Here is a 14,724-nt window from a genome sequence, read left to right on the forward strand (position 1 = left end):
GGGGAAGAGTTTTACAGATTTTCTTTTCTTTCTCTTTTTTTTCCCCAGGACAGGAGGCATAGGAGAGCAGGAGCTGCCCACGCATTTTATAGGTGACGTATGGGCCTACGTGGGGAGCCCGTGCCCGAGTGCCACATCTTATAGGCCTTTTCCGCTGAAATGACATCTCCCTGCAGTTCTCATCCCCCCCCCCCCTTCAATCTGAAAAGCACCCTCCTTTTTCTGCTCCGGAGACAAGCCCCCGAGTTCCAGAAGTGAAGAGAGAGTGTGAGAGGAGGGAGCTGGGACTAGATGTGTGTGTGGGGGGGGAGGGGGAAGACCCTCCCTTTTGGGGCTCCGGGCTAGCGGAGGAAGACAGACAGCGAGGGTAGAGGCTGGACCGCAGGTGGACTCTCCAAGGTAAGTCACCCCGCACGTTCTTACCGCGCGGGCGGCCGCTGTTACATTCCTTGCTGCCCTGCAGCCCGAGCGCATTCTGTGGCACCCGGTGCAAGGCTGTTTCACGGGGTTTGATTACAAGGGGGAAAGGGAGGGAAAATGCCAACAGCCCAACTTGCTCCTCCACCTCCTGAAACCGAGTAGCTGCCGCAGTCCCCCTGGAACGCCTCCTTCCGCTGATGTCGCCCGTGGAGCTGCGGGTCCCGGGCTGAGGGTGGGTTTGTTTGCTCGCTAAAAACAACAAAAGCACGCGCTCGCGTGTGTGTTTGAAGTCTGTTAAGGCTGCTGATTGTCTTTCCCCCGGTGATGGAGCTCGGGTTATTCCCGATCGCCCGTTACAAAGGCGTTCGCCCTATGGAGACACCTTTGTCCGTGTTTGTTTCGAGCAGAGAGCTGATTCTCTCGGTGGACTTGTAAATCGATGCTCTGTGTGCGCCTATCTATGTTATATTCGCTATGGGTAGTTCATTCCCTCCGGAAAGACGAGGGATACACAGCAAATAAACCCTGCTCCCCAGCCTAGCACTCATTTCGGTGTGCGCCTGCCTAAATTCATTCAAGGTTGGCTTGGCAATAAACTCTCTCAATAGGGTGACAATGGAGCCCCAGTGTGACCTGAACAAAGACTTTGAAAGTAGTTAAATTTCAGGACACGTCCACTGCCTGGGTGCTTGATTTTTTTTTTTTAAAAAAAAGGAGAAAAGGAAAGGAGAGAGACTTTTCTTTGGGCTGGTGAGAAAATGCTCAGGGTAAAAGTTGGTTTGGCGTCTTCATTTCAGCGGCAATGGAGCAGAGCTAATTCAATAGGAAACGCGGGGATTTTTTAATGAAAAGACCGCCAGGGTTACAACAAAGTTAAGCTCCTGTGAATTAATTATTAGGGCAAATAAACTTTGGCGGAAGGGGGGCTTTAGCATGGAGGGGTGCGATTTATTATTATTTTCTGACAATGCAATGCGATTTCCACCTAGGCTGAGCAAAGGGGTTTCTGGCAATTCCAGGGAAGATGTGCGGATAAATTATCTAACAACTGATTTAGAATAAAATACAGCAAAAGTCAGAGAGCTTTGATCTCTATTGCATTGTCATTTGTGTGATTTCTCTTGGCAACCTTCAGATGCAAAAATCTAAAGGCAATCAAGGTGAGACGTTATGTTGTTTTACATAGCCTGTTTATTTAATATAGTATTAAATAAAATAGTACAGTGTATGGTATCTCCATTGGGTTTAAAATAATTGTTTCAGTGCTAGGAAAGAGCTAGGCGGCAACACAAATAGGGAATGGGTAACTGGGCTGGAAAGATTTTTAAATAAAAATCAAAGCAAACTGTAATGCAGGAAATACAGGGAAAGAACGAAAGAAAATGGATAGTGGGAAAGGTTTTTTAAGGATAGTGGGTGTTTTTTTTTTTAAAGTTGCATGAAAAAAAATTAAAGGAGGAAGAGAATGGAAGAAAGAAAAATAGGAGAGACGGAAGAGACGAAAAGGAAAAGAGGAGAGGAGAAATGAAATGAAATGAAATGAAGAGGGAAACAGCGAAGGAGAAATTAAAGCTTCTTTTATATGCCCCAGGAATAAGAAGCTAGTAGAAGCCTGAAGACTTCTAATTATAGGTGCCTGGCATTGTACGGCAGGGAGGCGGACTGCAATGGGTTAACTTGATTGCTCATGAACTTGGCCTGTCTGTCCGTCTGGGTTTTGATGGATGGGTAGAGACCGCTGACAAGTTCAGCCGGCGGGACCTCCCCTGCTGCTCCAGCCGACTGAGCCGGGGAAAGCGGCTGAGAACCGCGGCCCCGTGCCCTGACACCCAGCACCGGCTCAGGCTCTGTGCACGCTGCAGAATGGCACCCTCCCCGGGCCAGCCTTACCGCTTTGTACTTTGCGAACCTGAGTTAATTTTCAGCATTTGGACAGCGACTGGGAAAGTGAACAGGGGGACCCGCAGCATGTCCAGGGAAGAAATGACACTGACCCAGGGAAATGGTCTTGTGCTGTCCCAGCTGAGCGGAATTAGTGGAGATAATAAAACACCCTCATCTGCTGGAAGGGGTAGGGGCGAGGCCGCGATCTTGTGGACCCGGGAAGGCGATGTTGCAGGCGGTGTAGTCAGAATGTCTGGCCCCTAACTGCAGACAGAGGAGCATTGTTTTCCCGGTGCCTATGGCACGGGTGGGAAGTAGCGAGGGAGGCGTGTGCTGCTATCTGTTTCTTGCTCGCTTTCTCCCATCTACCTCTGTGTGATGTGGGTGAGGCTATTGCTGTGAATATGCAGAGATGCACACGTCCAAGGGGCTGTACACACTTCCCTGGAGCTGGAGCTGTTGGGATCCCAGTAATGATACCGGGATTCGAGTGCAGAATAAAATGCAACCCCCAGACAATAAGATGCCCCCGCCGCTCGCTATTCAGAGAGGCGTTCGTGACCCAAGCCTGGCCACTAGATACGCTGAACCCCACGAGAAATGCAATGAGAACCCGAAGCCCCAGTTAGCTCGGGTGGGTTTGGGGCTGGCAATGCCCTCCCTTCCCCCACCCCACCCCACCCCCCAAGAAAATGAGAGCGAAGCATTTACCTGCCCAGAAATCAGATCTCTGCCTTTCAGTTTAGCCGCTAAACAGGGAGGTTTGGCGGGGGGGCGGAGGGGGGGCGTCACTGGACTTTTAAAAGGCTTCCAGAGCACCCTATCGGGTCCGCCATCGCTGGGGTTTAACTGGGACGCCTTCGGAGTCTTAATTAAAGGCTAAGACGTGGGGGCTGCCGTTCGGTGGAACCTGCAGGCGCCCCCGCCTCCCCCCCATCGCCTGCCTCCCCCCCCCTCCCGCCGCTCCCCCTCCCCTCCGCCATGGTTGGAGTGAGTAAAATGCTGCGGGGCTGACGTCACTGCGGGCTCAGCCTGCCAGCAGAGGAGGCGCCTGGAGAGGAACCAGAGCCTGGAGCTAACACGAGCTGGGAAGACGCACGGAGCCCAGCCGGGGCTCCCTCATCCCTTCCCCGCGCCTGGCCGCTGGAGAGGTCCGGGGCCAGAGGGCCGGGCCGTGGCAGGAGAAGCCGCTGGAGGAGCGGGGTGGTGGTGGTGGGGGGGAGGATCAGCGCCTGCCTGGCTGGGGATTGCCGCCGCCGCCCGCGCCTCCTTCGCCTGCCTTTCCTCTTCCCAGGGATCGCTGCTGTGCCGGCTTCCTTCGTCCACGCCTGGCCGCGGAGGGTAAGTGCGCGCTGGCTCCTGGCCGCGGCGGCTGCCTCTCCGCCTCCCCAGCCCTGACGGGCTGTTGGCCTGCCCGGCGGCGGAGGAAGGGAGACCGGCTTGGGGAGGGGCAGAATGAGGGGCCCGGGTGCAACGACCCCTCTCGGCTTGCAGTGGGGCTGGGGCGAGGCCGGGCGGGAGCTGGGCTCGTGGGGGATTCATCTGGGAAGGGGCGATTCCTCCTCCCTGCGCTTGGACTTCCCAGTGAAACGAGCAAATGGCAGCGGAGCGAAGCCGCGGCTCTGCGTGCCCGGCGGAGCGCGCCTTTGCCGACGGGGAGCGCCAGGGATCCTCGCTTCTCCCGAGCCTTGACCCACGGACACCCCGGAGCCTGGCAACGCCACGGTCAGCGAAAGCTCTTCCTTCCCCCTCCTGCAATCTCATGGCCAAGTCCATACGCTTAGGGAGAAGGCGGGTAGGGTGGGAGAAGAGGCACGAATCGGGGCCACACCGGAATGGGGAGGCTGTGGGAACGGTGCACGTTTATGGGGAAAAGACGAAGCAGAAATCGAGGGTAAAAAATCTGACTCCAGTAGGCGAATGTGTATCCATTCGGGGAGCATCTCTTCCCCCCCAGGAAAGGTTCATAGGAAACTACTGATGAGGATTGGCTCAGTGTGAGAAAAGGGACCTTTGTTGTGAAGGGGGTCGCTTTTAGGCAGGCCTTCCAATGTGTATTTGGGGGAATAGATTAGCGGCCTATTCCCCCGGGCATTTTTGTTACTCTGACACCCATTGGGTGCGCGGGGGTCCCTGCTTCCAAGAGTTTCAGCTGATCTGACGCCGGAGAAGTTGGTAATTTATAATCAGCGCTTTTGTCAGGGGCTTTCGGAAGGTGTCTCCATTGAACTCTAGCCGAAGCCAGCTGTGATTTCAAAGGCCTGGTACCGATGTCTGTCTAGCTGTAATGTAGCGAGCATTTTATCACAATGTTCATAACAAACAAAGCGGGTTCTAACGCTTGTGCTAACCCGTAGCTGAGTGTGCGTGTGTGTAACACAGAACAGAAAAGGACTGCGTGCTGCCCTGAAATATCATTAGATCTCAACAGAGATTTCAGAGAGAGCTGTTAATATTAACGTGAATTAAAATGTTACTGCACCTTTCAAATAAACGGAGAGGGGCAAATATTTCAGTGCCAAGAGCCCGTGATTCCATCTTCTGGGCCTGGAGTTAAATAAAATAACAAAAAGGAAAAATTGTCCCTTCTGCGAAGTGGCCGGCCTTGCAAACTCGATGTCAGACAGGAGAGGGTTTGCCGTGACAGGCACTCTGCTCGAACGAGTACATTTGCTGAATTTCAGAATTTATTCAAGCCGATCCGTGTAATTTTGCATTAGAAAAAATGTTGGGGGCAATGTTTGTTAGCTCCCCAGATATTCACTATCACATATGCCACATATGTCACAGATTTGTTCCATTTAGGGACTGAATGCCAGTGAACGGTTATATTTGCATTCTCTGGTCTCTTTGGTTTCAGTTTATTTTGCTAAAGGATTCCGGGCCTTCCTTTCTCGCTTTCCTTTCTCTTTTTTCTCCCTCCCCCCTTTCTTTTCTTTCTTTTCTTCCTACAGTTTTTCGGGATGTTTAATATTGCCTCATTCTCCATTTGTTTTGTTTTAAATTCTTAAATTCGGGTTTCAAATGATTGGAACAAATAGTATCATTTTAGGCCTCAACCTTAAGAAAAAATAATCGTGCGTGTGTGTGTGGTGTGTACACATACCTACATTTGTATATAACAGTATGTGTGTATGTGTGCATACAATATAGTCCATTTTTTTCTTAAGGCTGCGGCCTAAAATTATCTATAACAACTGTATGGATTTTATATAATCAGACGGCCCGAAAAACAGCAGATCGTCCAGGGAAAATGTCATAGTTTGTGGATCAATTTCAAATCCCTGACGTTATAAAAGGAGAGCAATACAGTCCTTGTGACATGGTTGCTCTGTTTCTCAAGTGCTTGGCTTACATTGCTATAGCTCTTAATTACTAAATAAAGCAACACGTTTCCTAAATGCCCATCGGGAGCTGCAGGTTCAGTGTAAAGTTGGCAAAGCCTCGATTGAGAGAGGAAAAGAAAAACAATTAAGACGAGATGCACTTGAGACTGCAAGGAAAAGGGGTTACTCTAGGTTGGCTAAAAATAACTTCTCCTAATTAAAGAAAAGTGACGTCAGACGTGCAGGACGTAGAAAGGGAAAAGGCAGGGGGCTCTTTACGGGATGATCAAATTAAATAATTCAGGAGCGGCCTGATTATTACACGAGGATTTCAAGGAGTGGAGAAGCAGCATTTCTTTATGCTGGCTGCTTCAGAACTAGGCGGGCATGGGGACATTTCAGAGGCTAGGATTCGTGGGGATGTGATTCTCCACTGATTCCTGGCTGCTAAACACACACCGTGGAGCACATTTAGCATGTTTATCTCTCGCCAGCTCTCTGCACCCACAGACGCGCAATCTACATACAGATGCGTTAATTTCAGGCGGCGGTGTAGATGTGCCACGCACGGGAATGTATACATGCTCCCGTGCACACGCAGGCAGGGCGCTGTAATTATGCAGGCAGGAACACACACACACACACACACACACTATATCCATATCTCCCTATATATATCAAATATAGATACACAGAGACAGACACACAGAGTGCCATGCAGATGGCTATGCGTTTGCCAGTGAAAGCTCCTCGTTCATTCCCGAGTGCTTCTTTGCACACACAGCCACGGAATGCCGATCCTTTTCTGGATCGGAACCAGCCGTGAGGGAAATGGGGCCGTGAAGTGCATTATCCAGAGCAGAGAGTCTGCTTGGTCTGAACCCGGAGGAAGCACAGAGGCGTGCTCTTGTAGCAGGGCCGGGAATGGAGAGAGAGAGGGGCCGAGCCGCTCGGTCGATCCTGCTCTGTTGCGCGGGTCCGGATTTCACTGAGGCCTGTTGGATTAGTTAGGTAGCAGGAGCCCCCCAGATCAGGTGGGTCCAACCCCCATGGCCTACTTGCCTGAGGCTCGCCGGGCTGCGGCGTCTCCCTTCTCTGGTTACTTCCCAGCCCACCCCCAGAAGAGAATCCCCCCGTGCGCCGCAGGTTTCCTGGCTTGAGCCAGGCGAAGCGCAGGGGGGGGGGGACAGGCTGGGTTGGGATCTCTGGATTTGGGACCATTCCGCGGCTGTTTTTGTTGCAGGCTCGGGATGGAGCTGGTGATCCAGGGGCTGCTCGAAGCCCCGCTAGGGGAGCAGGCCAGGGCGCCCCGCGCAGCGCCGGGGGGATGGCAACGCGTCTGCAGCACCATGGTCAGTGCCACTGCTCGGCGGCTGTAGCTCTGTGCCCAGCGCTCGCCGAAGGAGTCTGGGCTCGTTTCCTGGCTCCGGACAGAACCGAGCCTCAGCCACCCGGTTTCTGTCAGCGCCGGTACGGCTTGCTCGGCGTCCTCGCGGAATGGAGGGCTGGAGTGAGGCGGCTGGCACACAGATTAAAAGGGACGCGCCTGATCGCTGCATTCACCGGCGCCTGAGCGCCTTTCCCTACGCCAGGGCCGGAGAATCATAGAACGTCGCCTTCCAAATTCCAGCCCGCGACGAACTGGATTAAACACACTGCAACCGTGTAACAAGGTCTCGGCGGGAGATGCCCTCTTCTGTGGGCAGAAGCATTGCCGCCTCTTTAGGAACCACCCGATGCCCAGTCTGGGAACTTGAGGGGGCAGCTGAGCTGGATATGGCTCATTTTAAAATCTGGGCTCTTTTCCTTTTCAAACCCCGGCAAAAGTGTTGTTTGCGCGTCCATTTTATTTTGATGTGACAAATGGCTCACGGTGGCGGTGCAGGAGGTGTCAGGAGAGCTGGGTGAGGGTTGCTGCAATAGTAGAGGTTTAGCTATTCAGATTTTAAAAGTAAATTCTCCCCCGGCATTATCTATCTACCTATCTATCTATCTATGTATCCATCTATCTCTCGGTAATTCTCTCTCTATGTGTGTATACACATGTTTAAAATCTGTGTCTATCTCTCTCTCTATTTATCTATAAATAAAATATTGTTTTGGGCTTTTAAAGAAGCCCAGCTGAGGCTCTGAAATGTCTCAGCGAGAAGAGGGAAAGAGAAACAAAGGCGCAGATAAGTACAAATGTCTCTCTGTGACATTCCAACTCTAGGACATCAGCGTTGGGTTCATTTAATGAGTATTTAAATATCCAGGAGAAAGCCGCCAACAGGGATTAACCTCCTAAATCCCATCCCGCTTCCCAACATTTCCATCGTGTGTGTCGGGAAAAGTCTGCGTCTTTACGTGGCTCGAACCTGGTCCCTGGCTTCTCCAGCTCCGAGATGAGCCGAACCGGAGGCGAGCCGCCGGCGGGCCTGGTTTTGTAACGTCAGGTAAAGGCAGGAATGACTTCGAGTCCAGTGTTCCAACTTGATCGAATTTCTTCGCATGCCCCTTTTAGCTGCCCAGGTGAGCGGGTCTGCAAAGGCTTTGCCTTGCCTTGCCTTCCCCCCGGCCTGGGGGAGGCAGGGGACTTTCAGAGTTACACTCCTACTGGGTATTTTTTTTTCTTCCTTTGCCCCCAGTGAAAACACAATGAAATCCTTGGCAAATCGAGCAATCGCACCCTGCCATTGGCCTGGATGCAGTTCCCAGGCTGCTTGTGAGTTCTTTGCAGTGTACCAAGAAGCCATTTTGTGTGCATCCTGCTTAAATTGTACCAAAAAGGGCCCGTTTCTCTCAGGTATTAAGCCTCCCCCTGTCCATAGCAGTAGGATGCGGGTATGCCCTGGTAATACGCATCCTGCCCCTGTCAAGAAGAACCATGCATTTTACTAAAAAACCCAACAAAAACAAACACCTGGAAATATAATCTGCTTTTCTTGTCCAGCGGAGGAGAAATAACTGAGACCGTGAGGATCCCCTCCCTCCCCAATTTATTTTATCATCCCCACAAAAATTCCTCTCTTTAATGCAGAACAGCGACCCAGGCTAGACATGGCCCGCTATCCTTATTATTCTACGTGCCGCCTACATTAAGAGGGATAAACCAAGAGCTTTATCCGTTACATGGTCAGAGGTAGACCAAGCGCCCTCCCACTCTCTAGTCCTGCCTCTCTTGTGCTCTTGGGTTTTGGGTATTTTACCGTGTGCTAGAAGCCAATTTTCCTCCCTCGGTGCAATAAGACCGAAAAAACGTATTTTAAAAAAACAGGGGAAAAAAAGAAAGAAAGAATTGTATATTTCGTTCAGGTGCTATTAGCTACTGGTCCTTCGATAGCACCTGATATTTCCAGAGTGCTGTGTGGCCATTAAGGTAAGTAAATAATGTTACCCCCAAAATTCCAGGTGGGGAAACTGAGGCAAGAGAGTCAAGGTATTTGCCCCAGGCTACACAATGAGTCGGTGGCAGAGCTGGAATTAGACCTCAGGCGGTGTCTAGTCCTGTGTGTAGTGAACTAGACAACTGCTTGCGTGCTACTAAATCCACGACACACACAATCCCCGTGTACACAAATACAGACACTGGTAGAGTTTTCCTCTGACATGGCTATGTCGGTGAGTGGCTGGGCTGCACAGAATATATAAAGACAGTAAGGGAGGGGCTAGCCCTGAATTTATATCCTTTCATCGCCAATGTGCAAGCTTTTGCCAAATGCGGCCAGGTGAAGAGACTCTTCAAAGCTGTCTGTCACCAAATGCCGCTCAGGTTTGCAGCTAAAAATCTCGGGCTAGAATATAAAAAGAAACCATGTGAGGGGTTTAGGTTGATGCAGATTTCATTGCTCAGGAAGATTAAAAACGTTTGGTCTCTTCGGGGCTGGGCGAAGGAGCAAACAAAGACGGCTTTAAAATATATAGATATATATGGACTGAATTAGCAGCTAATAGAAATGTGCTCCCTTTGGAAATTTGAACGAGGGGAAATCTGATTGACTATTGCCCAAGAAAGAGAGAAAGAAATGGCATATTGCAAAACGTGTGCTTAAAGACACCACATTATTTCATTGGGGGAAGTGCTAAAACCCAGCGCGGAGCTTTCCCATTTTGCAGCGTTTTACACAGTTGTCTTTAGATGTGGGCTGATCGAGTTGATCTTTTAGCTTTTAACCTGATTGAGCTTCCAGTTTATTTCTGAAGAGAGGGTTTCATTCCCGCCCCCTCCGCCCCGCTCTATCAGCCTAGAATTGTTGGGCATCTGAATGTTTGTACGTAACCAGGGCTTTTTATCTCTCTAATCTGCTCATTTTACATATCCTCTGGTTTGCAAAAGGTCACATTTTACCTCTTCGTCAGATCTAAGGGAGCAATGCTTAGCAATGGCGGGAGCTTGCGTATTTGTTGTAGTTGTTGGGTTTAGGTCAGATGACCCAAGATAAATTGTATTTATTACCTGGTGTGTTGCTCACATGTGTATTATACGTCGCTACGTATATATCGCGTTAAACGCCTGTCCTAGAAGTATTCAAAATACAGAGAGATAATGTGAAGTAGCAGAGAAGAATGGGAATTGCATATTGGTAAAGTCATCGCTTTGGGTTCACTTTCGATGTCGGGTGGTATTTACATGAGAAGTGGTTTAGCGGCGTCCCAGGACTGGGACACGATTCACAGCGGGCGGCGGGGCGGCTTCTTTTCAGCTCAGGGAAGCGGGAGTTCCTTCCTGGGATCTCCAGTTCTTTTGGAGGGAGGGAAGCGTGTGCACGTTGGAGTGTGCCGGGTATATGTGCTGTACGCGCGTGTTGTGGCCCCTGTTTCCCCTACGTGAACATGTCCCGTTTCCAATCTAACTCCCGCCTTTAAACCCGATCGGAAGATGCGTTGGGTGAAATGGTAAGCTTCGAAAATAATGACTTGGTTAGATCCCAGCTAAGGGCTGCGGGGGGTGTAGTCACAATCCAGCCCATTCAACGTGAAACAGAGCATGAGCCAGCCGCTGCTTTTACCTGTTGCCCGGGGCTTTGCCAGGACTGGAGCAAAGCCACATTGAAATGCAACGTGGAGATCTTCGCCCTGAGTCTCCATTGCCTCCCAGCCCCACCCCATCACGGCTATAGGCGGGAATAAATGAGCCGCCCAGGCTGGCCATAGCCAGACCCTGGCTCGTGAGCTGGGGGATGCCCTGAACTCCGCCCGTAGTAGGGATGTGACTTGTGGTCTGTCCCATCCCTGGCACCCCTGCCTGCCTTTAGAGGGACCCAGGCTCCCAGCCTGGGGCAGGTGGGCTGGTCCAGCCGCTGAGACGCTCTTCTGTGGGGAGGATGGGGACATTTCTTGACGAGGCTGAGAAAGTGATGTGTGAAAACGGGGTGGGGAGGGGGGGTTAAATTGTTGGGGTCTTTTTAAGTCTGGGAGCAAAAAGAGCGGGAAGGCGCGCTGATTTGAATGCAAGGCTTCTCATTGGCTCTGCCCGCGGTGATGTCACTTCCCAGAGGGGTGATTAACATTAGAAAGGAGCAGAAGTTGGCCAGCAGTGAGCGAGAGAGAAGCTCTCCCCTTGTCCGGCGGCTCAGCCCCTCAGTGCATGACCGGCAGGCGAGACAGCTACTCCCCCCAGCCTAGGGCGTCTCACCTCGTGAAGAGAAGGGGGCGGGGGGGCTCCAGAAGTTCTGATCCGCAGCAGCAGCGGCAGCTCCATCTCCGCGAGAGCCTGTCTTTGCGCTGAATGAAATGCCTTCATGGGTTTCTCTCTCTCTCTCTTTCTCTCTCCTTCTTCTCCTCTGGTGGCAGACAGAAGAACGCCCCAGCCCTCGGTCCAGCCCCCGCCTGGGGCAGCCCTGCAGGGAGTCTGGAAGAAGGAGGGCTGTTTCTGTCTTTGGTTATCTAGCTGTATGAGTGTTATGAAGCCATCATAAAGCTAGATAACCGAAAGTAGAAATGACTTCCCAACCCTCCTGGAGCTGGGAGGCGAATGGCCAAGGAGGGACTCGGAGCCAGGAACAGAGCAAGACTCACTCCTCCCCCAGATCCTCTCCGACCTTCAGCCAAGGATTCGCCAGCTCCTTTCAGACCCAGGTACCTTTCTGCAGGCTCTGTTTCGGCGTGCAGTGGAAGCGCCTCGCTTGGGTGTTCTCAGGAACGGCCCGTGGGAATGTTTCGTTGCACTTTCCCAGCCGGGCAGCCGCGTGGCCGGTGGAATTGCCCGAGGCGGGGGGTTGGGGGGCACCGGGGAGCCAGGTCGCTGCATGCGAGGGGGGCAGGTAGCGGTCAGGCCAGCTGAGCTGCGAAGCCCATGTTTTGACTGTCCAATAAATCGTTTTGCCCCAGTCTGTCTTGGAATTCGCTCCCGGAGCAGGGGATGTAAACCAGCTTCAGCGTGAGCCCGTCTAAAAGGGAGGGGAGGGGAGGGGACGGGGGTGCCTTAGACTCCACTCCCAACAATGGCCCTTGATCAAATTATTCTGCGAGTCAAACTCCGAGGCGCGCATTAGCATTCGGATTTTTTTTTGTGTTGGTCTGGGTTTGATTCAGGCCTCCCAAAGCTTTGCCCCTCCGAGAGGTCAAGTTCTTGATAATTTGATCACTTTTCATGGGCCTTGGCAGCTGCTTTTGTGTGGAGTTGGGGGTCTCCGTACGGAGTGAACCGGAGCAGAAAGGAAGGGGGGAGGTTCTCAATGGGAAGGGGGCTGGATCCGAGGGGCAGGCCTTCCCACGGAGACTCTGCTTGCATACAAACTACCTGCTTTCACTGTGGGCCCTCTCTCCCCCGGTTGCCTGAATGGTTAACATGCAGACAGGATTCTTTGCCTCCCCAGCAAACCCGAGAAGTTGAAACATAATATATATTACAATGTCTAGCAAATCAAAAAGCAATTGGGAAATCTGCATTCCGTTCCCATGGTAACACAAAGCACCGTGCACTCTGCTTAGTCTCTTCTGGCACATTTTAGCAGCCAATTTGAGGCGAACAAGCTTCTTTGCCTGACTTGGCTGAAGCGACCCCCGATCAGAGAGCAGGAATTCAGGGGCCAGGCTGTCCATCTGAGGGGCCCAGCTCCTAGCTGACAAATTAAAACCAATTGCCCTTATCACCCGGATCCTTTGGGTGCTGAGGCCACAAAGGCCGGGAGAGGGACTGTTTCCTTGGGGGTAGGGGTGGGTGGGGTTGTATTGCATTTCCTTGGAAGGGCTTCAGCTGGATTTGTTTTCCTGAGCAGCAGATGGGCTTGGAACATTCTTGCTGCCTTACAGTCTAGGCTAGAGCACCCCACTCTCTCTGTCTGGGGCTTGCTTGAGAACTGGAAAGAGAGAGTATCTGTACCGGCTGTATCTGCAAACAGGAGCACACACGGGGCTATTTCTGTTGTGTCACTCACTGGTCCAGCCCAGTCTATTTTTTAATGTAGCTGTGTGCGAGCATGCACAGTTAAGCCAGCCATCGTATGCAGACCCCAGGTACTCTATGACTCAGTATCTCATTCCAGATAGGCCTTATTGCCATCACTACTTTTATTACTGTGGAGATTTTACCCATGCTGCTGGGAATTCTCGGAAGGCACCTGACACTGAAAACTACAATAGGATTTACAATCTTTGACTTTTTTTTTTCCTTCCTGATTTGTGTGTGTGTGTTTTGGGGGAGGCATAGTGCTTACCAGGTTCCTGGAGGGTACTAGAGCTCAGCATGCAATCAGCTTAGCCTTAATGGCTATTCTTGTCTTCTCTTTCTCTGGGGTGTTTGATTTGGTGCCCCATCATGTGGCCCTTAGTTATTCTTTACCCAGTGCAAACTCTCCCATTGCCTTCAATAGCAGTTTGACTTGAGTAAGGACTGTGGGGAGATGGCCCAGGGTGTTCATTAACTTTTGTGGGAACTTTCCTACTCTTCTGACTTCCTTTTCTTGCCTTCCTTGCCTCCATCTCCTACTCCTTTCTTGATCATATAGTGCTCTGCCTGTCTGGGCACTGTGGGCTCAGCAGACTCCACTGCATGCAGTTCAATGTGGAGAAATGTTGGCTTGAACTCTAGGAGATGCATTGTTTTGTAAGTCTGGCTGCCCTAGAAACTCTCCATTGAGTTTAAAACTCTTGTCCTGAATATTAAGTAAGTAGATCACTCTGAGGGCAAGAGCTCTTCTTTATTTCTCAGTCAGAGCCAGCCTCCCCACTGAAAGTTCTTCCACCCCATATCTTCTTTATAGCATGCTGGTGTGTGTGTGTGTGTGTGTGTGTGTGTGTGCAAACTCATGCTATGCCAAATAGGTTAGTCCCACGAGAGAAGGGCTTTGCTTGGTGTGAGCATTTAGTTTACATCAACATGCTGAAAAGGATAGGGAGAGCTGGGAAACCCTGGAGATCTTTTGTTGTGGCCTTTTCAAACTTCCATTCCACCTTGCATTTGTGTCAGACTCCACATTTCACAAAGCTATAGCAATGTGCTTGTCAGTCTAGCAACTGAAATGCATAATAATAATTAATATAAAGGGAGGTGGATCTAGCATAAATCTGTGACTATAAGGCAAGAAAAAAGTTTTGAGGAGTTCTAGTTATTTCATATTCTAATGAGAAGTCATTGGAGAAATTAAAAAGAACAGAGGAAGAGGACGCCTGCACTAATTCCACAGGAGGCCTCTCAGGGAAAAGGCTGTGTGAGTTTGAACGCTGAAAAGCATGAAGGGCTGGAATTAGACTATCATTTAGAAAGCGTTACTAATCCGAAGTTACAGCAGTAATTCCATGATTTGCTGGGTCCCACACGCAGTGCCAGAATTAAAGAAACGGATTTTCTAGAAATGGAACTCAACTGTGGCACAAAGTCTGGGCAAGATCAGGATAAGTCATTCGTTTCAAACACAGCAAAAAGCGTGTCATTAAGAGTCCAACTTCATTCTCTCCAAACCATCTGAAATATGTGTTCTTGAATTCCAGAAAATTTGTAGGAGAGTGGAGGTAGGGAGAATGGAATTTAGCAGTTTCCCTCCTTTCTTTATTTTATTATTAAGAAATAATTTTCTAATGCTGCATCCATGCTATTGTGCAAAGGCACTTAAAAAAAATATTGATCCTGATGGAAACTGCATAACTTGAGATGCTTTAAAACTATATTAAACAA

The 14,724-nt window shown here is 50.7% G+C and overlaps 1 long non-coding RNA gene across 1 annotated transcript in view; it reads left to right on the forward strand.

Annotated features, from left to right (window-relative positions):
* Nucleotides 1-276: 276 nt before the first annotated feature.
* LOC137158330 (uncharacterized) overlaps nucleotides 277-14,724 on the forward strand; it is a 68,091-nt gene continuing 53,643 nt past the window's right edge. Inside the window, exons 1-2 of the long non-coding RNA XR_010921373.1 lie at nucleotides 277-399; nucleotides 11,403-11,687. This is a non-coding gene — a long non-coding RNA (uncharacterized lncRNA). The remainder of the gene's footprint in view (nucleotides 400-11,402; nucleotides 11,688-14,724) is intronic.

The sequence above is a fragment of the Emydura macquarii genome, unplaced genomic scaffold, assembly GCF_026122565.2.
Source record: "Emydura macquarii macquarii isolate MOO-44397 ecotype Brisbane River unplaced genomic scaffold, CSIRO-AGI_Emac_v2 contig_1644, whole genome shotgun sequence".
Classification (NCBI taxonomy): domain Eukaryota; kingdom Metazoa; phylum Chordata; order Testudines; family Chelidae; genus Emydura; species Emydura macquarii.